This window comes from Staurois parvus, unplaced genomic scaffold, assembly GCF_062004578.1.
Source record: "Staurois parvus isolate SC_StPar_1 unplaced genomic scaffold, SC_StPar_1.0 ptg000562l, whole genome shotgun sequence".
NCBI classification, from domain to species: domain Eukaryota; kingdom Metazoa; phylum Chordata; class Amphibia; order Anura; family Ranidae; genus Staurois; species Staurois parvus.
The window spans coordinates 5,810,369-5,825,102 of NW_028318358.1; positions in this window are offsets into that span (position 1 = coordinate 5,810,369).

Sequence of the window (14,734 nt, forward strand, 5' to 3'; positions counted from 1 at the left end):
ATTTTTTGTCATAGGGTGCTGGCAGATTACGGGCCTCCTATAGCTGCTGCCAGGCCCCTAATCTGCCATGGGCCCCTATACCGCCTCCTCATGCTGCTGCCAGGTCCAGAGTCTCTCATGGGTCCCTGTACGGCCTCCCATTGCTGCTGTCTCCATCGCCACACTCTTCCATGTGCCACTTTCAGGTCTCCTCACACTGCTGGTGTGTTCCATTTTTTGTCATAGGGTGCTGGCAGATTACGGGCCTCCCATAGCTGCTGCCAGGCCCCTAATCTGCCATGGGCCCCTGTACCGCCTCCTCATGCTGCTGCCAGGTCCACAGTGTCTCATGCCATGTGCCACTTTCAGGTCTCCTCACACTGCTGGTGTGTTCCATTTTTTGTCATAGGGTGCTGGCAGATTACGGGCCTCCCATTGCTGCTGCCAGGCCCGTAATCTGCCATGGGCCCCTGTACCGCCTCCTCATGCTGCTGCCAAGTCCAGAGTCTCTCATGGGTCCCTGTACGGCGTCCCGTTGCTGCTGTCTCCATCGCCACACTCTGCCATGTGCCACTTTCAAGTCTCCTCACACACTGCTGGTGTGTTCAATTTTTTGACATAGGGTGCTGGCAGATTACGGGCCTCCCATAGCTGCTGCCAGGCCCCTAATCTGCCATGGGCCCCTATACCGCCTCCTCATGCTGCTGCCAAGTCCAGAGTCTCTCATGGATCCCTGTACGGCGTCCCATTGCTGCTGTCTCCATCGCCACACTCTGCCATGTGCCACTTTCAGGTCTCCTCACACACTGCTGGTGTGTTCAATTTTTTGACATAGGGTGCTGGCAGATTACGGGCCTCCCATAGCTGCTGCCAGGCCCCTAATCTGCTATGGGCCCCTGTACCGCCTCCTCATGCTGCTGCCAGGTCCACAGTGTCTCATGCCATGTGCCACTTTCAGGTCTCCTCACACTGCTGGTGTGTTCAATTTTTTGACATAGGGTGCTGGCAGATTACGGGCCTCCCATAGCTGCTGCCAGGCCCCTAATCTGCCATGGGCCCCTATACCGCCTCCTCATGCTGCTGCCAAGTCCAGAGTCTGTCATGGATCCCTGTACGGCCTCCCATTGCTGCTGTCTCCATCGCCACACTCTTCCATGTGCCACTTTCAGGTCTCCTCACACTGCTGGTGTGTTCCATTTTTTGTCATAGGGTGCTGGCAGATTACGGGCCTCCCATAGCTGCTGCCAGGCCCCTAATCTGCCATGGGCCCCTGTACCGCCTCCTCATGCTGCTGCCAGGTCCACAGTGTCTCATGCCATGTGCCACTTTCAGGTCTCCTCACACTGCTGGTGTGTTAAATTTTTTGACATAGGGTGCTGGCAGATTACGGGCCTCCCATAGCTGCTGCCAGGCCCCTAATCTGCCATGGGCCCCTATACCGCCTCCTCATGCTGCTGCCAAGTCCAGAGTCTGTCATGGGTCCCTGTACGGCGTCCCATTGCTGCTGTCTCCATCGCCACACTCTGCCATGTGCCACTTTCAGGTCTCCTCACACACTGCTGGTGTGTTCAATTTTTTGACATAGGGTGCTGGCAGATTACGGGCCTCCCATAGCTGCTGCCAGGCCCCTAATCTGCCATGGGGCCCTATAACGCCTCCTCATGCTGCTGCCAGGTCCAGAGTCTCTCATGGGTCCCTGTACGGCCTCCCATTGCTGCTGTCTCCATCGCCACACTCTTCCATGTGCCACTTTCAGGTCTCCTCACACTGCTGGTGTGTTCAATTTTTTGTCATAGGGTGCTGGCAGATTACGGGCCTCCCATAGCTGCTGCCAGGCCCCTAATCTGCCATGGGCCCCTATACCGCCTCCTCATGCTGCTGCCAAGTCCAGAGTCTGTCATGGGTCCCTGTACGGCCTCCCATTGCTGCTGTCTCCATCGCCACACTCTTCCATGTGCCACTTTCAGGTCTCCTCACACTGCTGGTGTGTTCCATTTTTTGTCATAGGGTGCTGGCAGATTACGGGCCTCCCATAGCTGCTGCCAGGCCCCTAATCTGCCATGGGCCCCTGTACCGCCTCCTCATGCTGCTGCCAGGTCCACAGTGTCTCATGCCATGTGCCACTTTCAGGTCTCCTCACACTGCTGGTGTGTTCAATTTTTTGACATAGGGTGCTGGCAGATTACGGGCCTCCCATAGCTGCTGCCAGACCCCTAATCTGCCATGGGCCCCTATACCGCCTCCTCATGCTGCTGCCAAGTCCAGAGTCTGTCATGGGTCCCTGTACGGCCTCCCATTGCTGCTGTCTCCATCGCCACACTCTGCCATGTGCCACTTTCAGGTCTCCTCACACACTGCTGGTGTGTTAAATTTTTTGACATAGGGTGCTGGCAGATTACGGGCCTCCCATAGCTGCTGCCAGGCCCCTAATCTTCCATGGGCCCCTATACCGCCTCCTCATGCTGCTGCCAGGTCCACAGTGTCTCATGCCATGTGCCACTTTCAGGTCTCCTCACACTGCTGGTGTGTTCAATTTTTTGACATAGGGTGCTGGCAGATTACGGGCCTCCCATAGCTGCTGCCAGGCCCCTAATCTGCCATGGGCCCCTATACCGCCTCCTCATGCTGCTGCCAAGTCCAGAGTCTCTCATGGGTCCCTGTACGGCCTCCCATTGCTGCTGTCTCCATCGCCACACTCTGCCATGTGCCACTTTCAGGTCTCCTCACACACTGCTGGTGTGTTCAATTTTTTGACATAGGGTGCTGGCAGATTACGGGCCTCCCATAGCTGCTGCCAGGCCCCTAATCTGCCATGGGCCCCTATACCGCCTCCTCATGCTGCTGCCAAGTCCAGAGTCTGTCATGGGTCCCTGTACGGCCTCCCATTGCTGCTGTCTCCATCGCCACACTCTGCCATGTGCCACTTTCAGGTCTCCTCACACACTGCTGGTGTGTTCAATTTTTTGACATAGGGTGCTGGCAGATTACGGGCCTCCCATAGCTGCTGCCAGGCCCCTAATCTGCCATGGGCCCCTATACCGCCTCCTCATGCTGCTGCCAGGTCCACAGTGTCTCATGCCATGTGCCACTTTCAGGTCTCCTCACACTGCTGGTGTGTTCAATTTTTTGACATAGGGTGCTGGCAGATTACGGGCCTCCTATAGCTGCTACTAGGCCCCTAATCTGCCATGGGCCCCTATACTGCCTCCTCATGCTGCTGCCAAGTCCAGAGTCTCTCATGGGTCCCTGTACGGCCTCCCATTGCTGCTGTCTCCATCGCCACACTCTGCCATGTGCCACTTTAAGGTCTCCTCACACACTGCTGGTGTGTTCAATTTTTTGACATAGGGTGCTGGCAGATTACGGGCCTCCCATAGCTGCTGCCAGGCCCCTAATCTGCCATGGGCCCCTGTACCGCCTCCTCATGCTGCTGCCAGGTCCACAGTGTCTCATGCCATGTGCCACTTTCAGGTCTCCTCACACTGCTGGTGTGTTCAATTTTTTGACATAGGGTGCTGGCAGATTACGGGCCTCCCATAGCTGCTGCCAGGCCCCTAATCTGCCATGGGCCCCTATACCGCCTCCTCATGCTGCTGCCAAGTCCAGAGTCTGTCATGGGTCCCTGTACGGCGTCCCATTGCTGCTGTCTCCATCGCCACACTCTGCCATGTGCCACTTTCAGGTCTCCTCACACACTGCTGGTGTGTTCAATTTTTTGACATAGGGTGCTGGCAGATTACGGGCCTCCCATAGCTGCTGCCAGGCCCCTAATCTGCCATGGTCCCCTGTACCGCCTCCTCATGCTGCTGCCAGGTCCACAGTGTCTCATGCTATGTGCCACTTTCAGGTCTCCTCACACTGCTGGTGTGTTCAATTTTTTGACATAGGGTGCTGGCAGATTACGGGCCTCCCATAGCTGCTGCCAGGCCCCTAATCTGCCATGGGCCCCTATACCGCCTCCTCATGCTGCTGCCAGGTCCAGAGTCTCTCATGGGTCCCTGTACGGCCTCCCATTGCTGCTGTCTCCATCGCCACACTCTGCCATGTGCCACTTTCAGATCTCCTCACACTGCTGGTGTGTTACATTTTTTGTCATAGGGTGCTGGCAGATTACGGGCCTCCCATTGCTGCTGCCAGGCCCGTAATCTGCCATGGGCCCCCGTACCGACTCCTCATGCTGTGACGTTGCAACAAGGTGGATTTCAACCCTACATATGTTAGACCGCCTTTACGAACAGCGAAAGGCCATCACAGATTTCCTGATGTTAAAAGCGGATAAAGGTACTCCCTGTGTAACTTAGATGTCAGCCATTATCAGCTCATGCGTGACACCTGCGCTTGCTCAGGCCCTTTGAGGAGGCCACGCTATTCGTGAGTCGGCAGGACTATGGGATGGACGACGTCATTCCTCTGTTGCACGTCCTGGAACAAATGCTGTTAACAATGGCTGGTCAGGGTGCAGTAGACGTGGCGCACAGATCTCAACGCCACATGACCCCTGTGGGGGCAGGACAGGAAGAAGAGGAGGAGGTAGAGGAGGACATTGGTGCTCAGGAATTATTGAGTGAAATGGGTGGTTTTTCCACTCAGCGGACAGGAGTGGAGGAGCAGGAGCATCTGGTAGAGGAGGAGGAAGAGGAGACAGAGGACCCAGACGCACCGTGGCAGTATGCTGTGGAGATGGAGGCAGGGAGTCCCTCGCATTCCTTGGCACAAATGGCCCATAGCATGCTCGCTTGCTTGCGTACCGACAGCCGAATAATAACCATCAGACAGAGGGATGACTTTTGGCTGTCCACCTTGTTGGACCCTCGCTACCGTTCAAAAATGGTGGCCTTTTTCACACCTGCTGAGAGGGAGGCCAAAATAACGTACTATAAAAACCACCTATGTAGTCAGCTGGTCTCTGCCTTTCTGCGCCAACGTCCATCCTCAGACACTGTGGGCCCTGTGCGCTCGCGTTCCGCTGCCATGGCAGCAGGGGAGGGGTGGGGTGGTAGGAGCAGTGGCAGCTCCACCAGCAGCAGCTGCCTCAGTCTGCAGTCGATGATGAGTAGCTTTCTTCACCAGCGCAGTGAGGAAACTACTAACCAGCCGCAGCAGCAGCAGCATCAGGTGGACCTGGAGCAGGACCTCAAACAACAGGCTTAGGCCTACTTGGACAGCACCCTTCCAACCGAGGTAGACAATCCCCTTGACTACTGGGCAACGAAACTTGACCTTTGGCCCCAACTAGCTGAATTTGCCCTTGAAAGGCTGTCATGCCCGGCCAGTAGCGTGGCATCGGAGCGCGTGTTTAGTGCGGCAGGAGGTATTGTAACTCCGCGGAGGACACGACTATCCACCCAAAGTGTGGAGAGACTCAGGTTTGTGAAAATGAATCAGGCGTGGATTAGTCTGGATTTCAAACCACCAGTTCCTGACACAACTGACTAAATCCGCCATGAATCATGCCCCAAACATGTGCCACTTTCAGGTCTCCTCACACTGCTGGTGTGTTCCATTTTTTGTCATAGGGTGCTGGCAGATTACGGGCCTCCCATAGCTGCTGCCAGGCCCCTAATCTGCCATGGGCCCCTATACCGCCTCCTCATGCTGCTGCCAAGTCCAGAGTCTCTCATGGGTCCCTGTACGGCCTCCCATTGCTGCTGTCTCCATCGCCACACTCTGCCATGTGCCTCTTTCAGGTCTCCTCACACTGCTGGTGTGTTCCATTTTTTGTCATAGGGTGCTGGCAGATTACGGGCCTCCCATAGCTGCTGCCAGGCCCCTAATCTGCCATGGGCCCCTATACCGCCTCCTCATGCTGCTGCCAGGTCCAAAGTCTCTCATGGGTCCCTATACGGCCTCCCATTGCTGCTGTCTCCATCGCCACACTCTGCCATGTGCCACTTTCAGGTCTCCTCACACTGCTGGTGTGTTCCATTTTTTGTCATAGGGTGCTGGCAGATTACGGGCCTCCCATAGCTGCTGCCAGGCCCCTAATCTGCCATGGGCCCCCGTACCGACTCCTCATGCTGCTGCCAGGCCCGTAATCTGTCATGGGCCCCTGTACCGCCTCCTCATGCTGCTGCCAGGTCCAGAGTGTGTCATGGGTCCCTGTACGGCCTCCCATTGCTGCTGTCTCCATCGCCACACTCTGCCATGTGCCACTTTCAGGTCTCCTCACACTGCTGGTGGTTTCCATTTTTGTCATAGGGTGCTGTATGGCCTCCCATTGCTGCTGCCTCCACCGCCACACTGTGGCTCCACACTCTGGTTTTGGCCCCGTGACTGCCCAAATGAGTGAAGTGTGCGGTGATTCTAAGATCGACGGCACTCATCTGCATGTCATACTGACTGTCAGTATCATTTCTCTTCCCCAGCAGACTCCAAGGGCATTTAAATTAAAGGTACAGTGTTCTGCACTAATATAAAGGCTCTCTGAAGCCTAGAAACACCCTTTTATAAGGTAAATTCGCAGCGAATATATTCGACTCGAATCGAAATTTTTCCACGAATTCGCCGAATCAGTTGAATCGAATTTTTGAATACTTCGCTCATCTCTAATTATGTCTTTTCTCTATAATAAAGTTAATTTTTCCTGTTAGCAGAGAAGCAGCAGATAAACACACGTGGACTGTGCACTGTCTGTTCTGTAGGGCTATATACAGAATATCTAACAGGTTATAGGCCCAGAAACCCAGTCAGAGCCAACTACAGCAAATGAGTTCAAGATACAGCAACAGAAAGAAGACTGCAACAGAATAAAAGAAAATGGCCAATAACACAGCTACAACAAAGCTTTCATTTGCAAATCTGACAAACCAAAACTACTAGTTTTTGAAATTCAAGATGAAATTGCTGCTAATAAGAGAATGTATGTGGAAATGTATAAATTAAGGCAGGTCAGATCACCCTTCAGATAAGTGGATGGAGAAAGATCAGAAAGCTCAGAGCACAATCCCTCTTAGCATAGAAGATTATCAAATCATACATATATGTAAGTGTGAAACTGCTAAAGAAATGTGGGAAGAATTACAAAAAGTAATTACAAAAGGTGCATGAAAGAAAATCTCAGAAACAACCTGTATTTGATTTGAAAGCTATACCAAACCAAGCTGATGAAAGGCCAGTATATATGCAAGATTACATAGGGTACACCTTGAAAATGGTAGAACGCTGAGCAGCATAGGAGATGACATAAAACATTTTCATGTTGCAGTACTATTACTTTTTACCAATAAGTTATGAAACACTTGTCACAGCACTTGATGCAAATCCAGATGATGAACTGAGATTGGAATATGTTAAAAGCAAAAAAAGCTTGTGGATGAATATAAGCATAAAACAGAAATCATTAATAGTGATGGTGCCTCTGTCACAGAGTCTGGTTTAACCTGTTGCTGCCCAACCAATAGCAGAATGACGGCCGAGCGGGACTCTCGTCAATGCGGGTGGGCATAGTATGAAGTCCTTCCCGGATCGCTCTTCGTGTGTGCCCGCGGGGCCATGCTGTGGTGACATCTGTCATCAGCTGTGTACCCCGAACACAGTCAATGACAGATCTGTGTACTGGCCCATTGTCAGTACCATGTGACCTGCTGTAACCAATCACAGCAGGTCACATGACAATTGTAAACAATGGATGGATTCCTTTCATGCCATCCATTGTATGCAATTGTGTCACTAGATGTGATTGGTCACAGTGATTACATGTACAGACTGGGCCAATCACAGCCCATCTGTGTCATGTGATTAGTCGTGGCCAATCACAGCTAATCACAACAAAAAAACCTGAATTAATCGATTTCATTCATTTAAATGCTTGCTTATAGCAAAGAAATTCTTTGCTATAAGAAATCATAATGTGTAAAAAAAAAAAATATTGATCATTTTCCAAGAGTAGTACAATGTTACTATGGTAACAATATACTACTCTGGTTATAGTGTATTATGTAAAACAAATCGTAAAAAAAAGAAACAAAATGTAATAAAAAATACATTTTCTTTTTTTTGTACTGTCACCATTCAGTGTCTCTGATCACCTCCACACCAATTATATGATGACACTGTACTGCACTGGTGACAGTATGTAAAAAAAAAAGTTGTCAATTTTGCAAATTTGTGAAAATAATTTTTTTAATTTCTTCATTTTCCAAAACATTATGGCAAAAAACATGACAACTTCAAAAAACTCGCCATGCCTCTTACTAAATACTTTGGACTGTCTACTTTGCAAAAAGTGGGGGATATCTGTACTGTTCTGACATTTTTGGGCCTCAGTACTTCAGGATTGATCGAATTTCAGACATACCATAGTTTGTGAACTCTATAACTTTCCTACAGACTAAATAATAAATACTTATTTGGGTTATTTGTGTTATTTTCATCAAAGAAATGTAGAAGAACACACCTTGGCCTAAATTTATGAAGAAAAATTATTTATTTGCAAAATTTTATAACAGAAACAAAGAAAAATGTGTATTTTTTTCAACATTTTTTAATTAATTTAGCAATAGATAAAAATCCCAGTGGTGATTAAATACCATAAAAAGAAAGCTCTAGTTGGTTGAATAAAATGATAAAAATTGAGTTTGGGTACAGCGTTGCATGACCGCGCAATTGTCATTCAAAGTGTGAGAGCGCTGAAAGCTGAAAATTGGCCTGGGCAGGAAGATGGTAAAAGTGCCCGGTATTGAAGTGGTTAAAAATGCAAAATAGGAATAAAAAGAGTAACATTCACCAAGAAATGTGAATGCTTTGTGTGCAAGAAACAAAGTCATTTAAAACAGATCTTTAGAATCTGAAATCTAGAATGCAAAAATAAACTAAACTGCAAAAGGCTAAAAGTGTGAAGGAAGAAACCGATTTTTCTTCAGACAATTAATATGTTTTTCAATCCAAAAGCACCTTATCTTTGTAGGCATGGTGTGTTGATTTAGGAGCTATGAGTCACATGACAAATGACAGAAATTTCTTTATTCACCTTGAACAGAGTAAAAGGGAAAAAAATCAAGACAGCTAATGGGCAAATAATGGAATCAAAAGGAATAGGAGACGGTTTTCTTTATTGTCATATTTCCCAGAGTGTCACCAGAAAGATACTTGTGAAAAATGTCCTATATGTCCCTGCTCTTGAAACTAATCTCTGTCAGTGAAGAAGCTCAAAAAACAAGGCAATGTAGTGACCTTCCAAGGTAACAGTTGTGCCATCACTAAAGGGGATATCTTACTTGCAAAGTGTAAAATTACAGATGAAACTACAATGTTTTCAAAATTGAATGAACTAGCACCAACCCTTGAAACTGAGAGAAATTCCACATCAGTGTCACATGAAGACAAGCAACAAAATGACACAGAAATAAAAATTAATGCAGACAATCCAAATACTATAAAATATGAAACCAGGCCACGAGAGACTTCACTCAGGAAATGCACCAGAAGCAATAGCAAGGCATCCCAGACAAACTTTTGTCCTTTTGCTCGCATAGCATTTAAACCAGAGCCAGAGTCATGGGATGAGATGCAAAGACTTCCAACCCAACAAAAGTGGATCATTTGCATGTGCATTTGACAAAACTGATTACAAGAAACAGATTCATTGGACTGATATCCAAAATGGGACTAATATAAGGGGTAGTTGTTGAGTGCGGGTGTTGGAATTTCTCTATAATAAAGTTCCTGTTCCCTGTTAGCAGAGAAGCAGCAGATAAACACATGAGGACTGTGCACTGTCTGTTCTGTAAGGTTAAATGCATAATCTCTAACAGTCTGCTAATGTCCTTGTTCAAATTTGGGTTTAATAAAAGACAAAAACATGTTAAACATGCACTATTTTACTATATAAAGTACGGTATGGTAGTTTTGGCAGTTTTGCATTGAAAATACTGCCATTATGCACTGTGTAATTCCCCTTTATAGTGTAACCCCACTTTTGTTGAAAAAAAAAAAATTCTCCTCTGGGTGATTAATCCTTTTGGCCAATAGAAGGAGCTAGAGACTCCGAGCGCATAGCCTGCTTGTCCCACGTCTGTGTCTTGTGATCCAACTGACCCTCCGCCTCTTCCGGTGACGTCACGTCCGCCTGGTGCGCTCCAGGCTGGTTACACCGTCTTTTCCTGTACAGATGCTGCTGGATCTGCCACACAACACCATCACACTGCAGGATTGACTCTTACTGTGACTTCTTACTACTCCATCAGCCAGGCACACACGGTGGTGCCTGCAGGACGTTGAGGAAAGTAGTAAATTACATTTCTGAAGGGATGTTCCATATACTATATGAATAGAGAACTCTTCCAGGTTGCCATATTGCATTTTACCAAATTCTTGTGCTGTAGATTGGAAAGGAAAGGTCATTTTTAATAACATTCAATTACAGCATTGGATATGCTATATTATTTATTTTATTTGCTATTTTTTCCCCGTTAAAGTGGAGTTAGCTTAGGAGAGATGCTTGCTCGCTACTACTTTAAAGCAAATTTTTTATTTCCAACTCACTTTAGGGCTCGTTCACACTTGACTATTTTACCAACGCTTGCCAAACGCCCCTATAGCGTTGTTCCGGCGTTTGCGGAGCAGTTTAGCGGAGGTTGCTAGGCGTTTGCCGAGCGTTAAAAACGCCCCACAAACGCCTATAATGAAGTTTAAATGGTGTTACCGCTCCGCAAACGCCCCACAACCATGTCGCAACCGCGCCGCAAACGCCGGCCGGGCGTTTGCGGAGCGGCACCATAGACTAGAATAGGAGGCTTCAACGCCTCCTGACTTGACCACAGGCGTCTGTTTTGCCACAACGCTAACTCTCCTGTTAGAACAGCACCATGTGCTGCAATGTGCAGGATTGTCCGAGGCATTTGGGAAGCGGTAAAAACGCTTCCCAAACGCCTCTCTGCCACCTGCACACAACGCTAGTGTGAACGTAGCCTTAATGTTTATACTATATAATATCCATGTCAGCCAGCCCATACCTACTGAAATGTGACTATATTGTGATCAGATTCCATAACACATGCTAATAAATGTGAAAACACAATCACAGTAATAATTTTCACAGTAAATTCCTTGTGTAAATGTGGTGGTCTCTTACTAGTTAAAGTGGAAATGAACTCAACAAAGGAAGATCTGATATCTTATATGAGAAACATTTAGAAGTATACATTCTGCCTAAGCCAGGGGTGTAAAACTCAATTTCATCATGGGCCACATCCGCATTATGGTTGCCCTCAAAGGGCCAATTGTATCTGTAAGACTAGATGTAGCACCCCTTCTTACATCAGATGTCAAGAGCCCCCCACCATCAGAAGTCAAGAATACCCCACCCTCCCTTACATCACAATGCAACCCCCTTTACCATGTGTTGCTGCTGGGAAGCAGAAAGTGCAGGGTCTGGAGGAGGACCAGAGGAGGGCAGGAGTCAGCTGCTGAAGCCTACTGAAACCCTGAGACCAGGGATGAGGGGATACTGTTGCAGAACAGAGAGGTGCACAATCTGTAGAAGTTCTGTCCTGCTCTCTACTGCTGACTGATGAGACGGGGGACATAGACAAGCCTCTTTGCAGCTGCATGGAGAAAAGCAGGATCTGGTGGAGGAGTTCTGTCCCATACTCTGCTTCCAACTGCTGATACAAGGTGGGGATGGAGATGAGGAGAGTACCACAGCTGCAAGAGAGGTGTAAGGGCCACATAAAAAGGCCTGGCGGGCTGGATTTGGCCCGCAGGCCTTGTGTTTGACACATTTAGCCTAAGCAGAACCCTAAAAATATACCTTTTATCTGGAATTCCTCTGGAATAAAGCAATGTACTTCTTGGTATGTGAATGTGGCTAGACACTCCTGTACCTACAGCCTCAAAGCGGTATATCAGATGTGAGAGATCTAAGTCACTGTTGCCTCTTACACATATACTACTATGCTGTCCACTGTTCTTCTTGATATAAACTCTGACATGAAGAAGGGCAAGCTTGTAACAACATGGACACCTCAACATAGAGTCACAGTGCAGGACAAGGCATGGTAAGTCAATAAAGGGGTAGAAGATCAGCTTCAGGTAGACCATAGGCAATTCTAGTCCTTTGCCCTCTGTCTGTCTTTTTTGGCCACAACTTCCAAAGCTCAGTTCTTGTTTCTTTAAAAACCTGTGAGGAGGGAGCGGGGGGGGGGGGTGGAGCCAAGCCACACAGTGTGTGTCGATAGATGCACATAGCTCAGCTCACGATCGAGCTCCCACAAACGCCCCTATAGCAAGCAGCTTGCTATGGGGACAATCAAAAGGGGGGAGAAGCTGGGAGAGCCGGTGGGGGCCCACAGAGGAGGTTCGGGGCCACTCTGTGGAAAAACTATTGCACAGAGCAGGTAAGCATAACAAGTTTATTATTCTAAAATAAAAAAACAACTAACCTTTACAGTCACATTAATTGTAGTTTAATCCATTGATTCATACACCTGTAAGCATTGTCAAAGGCAATGCTCAGCAGATGGCTGAGAACGTGACCATAAGAGATGCCTATAACCTAATTGATTTGGCATTTATAATACCAATTCATTTTCACTTTGAGTTGAACCACTGTCACTGGTATCTAGTTTTTTTTTTTTTGCTCCTACTTCCAAAGGCTCCTATACATTTGGGATATTGTAAAGATTTATATTCACTCATCCCTGCATTTAGCTTGCCTTAGTTTGGCTGAGGATACATTTTGGATCTAATGTGGGAAGCCACCTAAGGTCCTTCAGTTGCTGCCTTGTCAACTTCCTCTACTGATACCCTGAGCTGGCGTACAGTGAGACTCCAATGCTCAGAGTGGGACATGTCTGTGCTGGGAAGGATTCATTAATGTGACAGCTCCCTGCACAGGGCTCTATCCATAACCCCATTCAGCTATCAGCCAGGTTATACCCAGGCCCAAAGCTATAAGGAAAAAAAAGGGTTCGGGGATACAGGCTGATATTGTCCAAATATGCCTGTGCCCTTATTTGTTCAATGATGAGTCACTTTGGTGGTAGACCTGATGAAGAACTAGTCTCAGAGTTCCCATCATGCTCCACCAGACCAACTTCAGGGTTGCAGCACCTGTTTTGTGCTGTCAATCAAAAGCAAAGCAGACATGTTGGGGAACTACTCTGTCAGTTCTCCATCAGGCTTCATGCACCTCACCATGAAACTCCTCACCTATGTGCCTGTGTGTGTTGGGCAGCACTGACGACAGTGTCTGGCCACCTCCTAAAACAGATTAATGCACCTGCTCCACATGGCGCATTAATCTGTTAATGCAAACATCAACAATTTTGGTGTGGAGGTGCAAGGGAATTCTAAAGATTGTCTGTGACACTCTTTTTTAATTCCCCTCCAATATATCCTAGGCAAAAGTAGAGGAGATCAAATGTCTACAGGGAAGATTTACAGCTTCTGTCAGGCTTTTTTTTACTGTCTATGCCCCTTTTGTGGAAATTTACTTTCACATCCTATAAGGGCAGCAAGAGATAGGAAATATCTTCAGTGGTGAGTCAAACCAAAAAAAAACATGTTTGTGAGCATGAAACGATTAGAAAATCGTACGTTGTTATAATGTTGTCCATTCCTTCCTGTCCCAGTGACAGCTATTCCCCCTTTGCTTACACAAGCAGCTTAGCTTTCTTTTCTTGGTCTTTTTATATATTCAGTTCACCTGGTAATCCTTCCAGTGATGCACGTCTTGTGTAACCCTAGGATCACACCTAAGTGTTTTCTGCAGCGTTTTGTCCATTTAACAATATTCTCCTATGGGACACGTTCCCATCTCTGTATTTTCACCCAGTGCATTTTTTGGAAAGGGTCAGGGACTTTTTTAAACACAAAATGTTGTATTTTTGTTTCTATAGACTTCAATGGAAACGCTGCAGAAAAGCATGCAATGCGTTTTTGCTGCATTTTGCGTTTTAAATCTGCCTAGCAACAAGAAAAAAAAGCATCAAAAACGCATGTGCAAAAAACGCAAAAGGCAACACAAAACGCACTGCAGAAACGAATCAAACACAAACTGCATAGGTGTGAACCTAGCCTTAGGGTGGCTATGCTTTATGGAGGAGCAATTTAGGCACCCTTGCACAGCAGTATCTGTCAGCCTGTGGAGATGTTTGTGTTAGATAGACTAGTAGATTTAGATAGATTTTTTATAACTGACTAACAAATTAAAGAATAACTTAAGCTAACACTCTTTAGGCAGTTATGGAAACAGATTTTTCCTTTTTGTACCACTTTTGCTAGACAGCTTGGTCTGTTAAAGGAAATGTAAAAATAACAGGCTTACTGGTAGGATCAACAGGTAATAAAACTAATGTTATGGGGGATGCAGAAAAAAGACTGCTGTTACAGAGATACATAGTTGGAAAAAGGAAACAGCAATCTAGTTTAACAAACAATAAAATAAATACATTGAAAACCTCCATATACAGAGCCCTTTACCCACAATATGCTGTGCATGCTATTGACAGACTGCATCGTAAATGTGATATTTTATTTTACTTATAGTTCCACTTTTGTTTCCATTTGATCTCCTAAATTACTATTGAACATGTTTTGTTGTGCCTGTCTTTGCTGATTATCAGTTAGCATTGTTCCATCTTCTCTATATGTGAACTAGAGAAAGGAAGGGGGTGTTCTTTGGTCCAAACCACCCACCCTAGAGCAGCAGAGTTGCTGGTCCATGTATTCTGACAGCGGAGAGTCCTGCTGTCAGAATACAACATCTCAGCAAGGGGATTCCTCCATCCACGTTGCTTGTGTGGATGGAGCAATC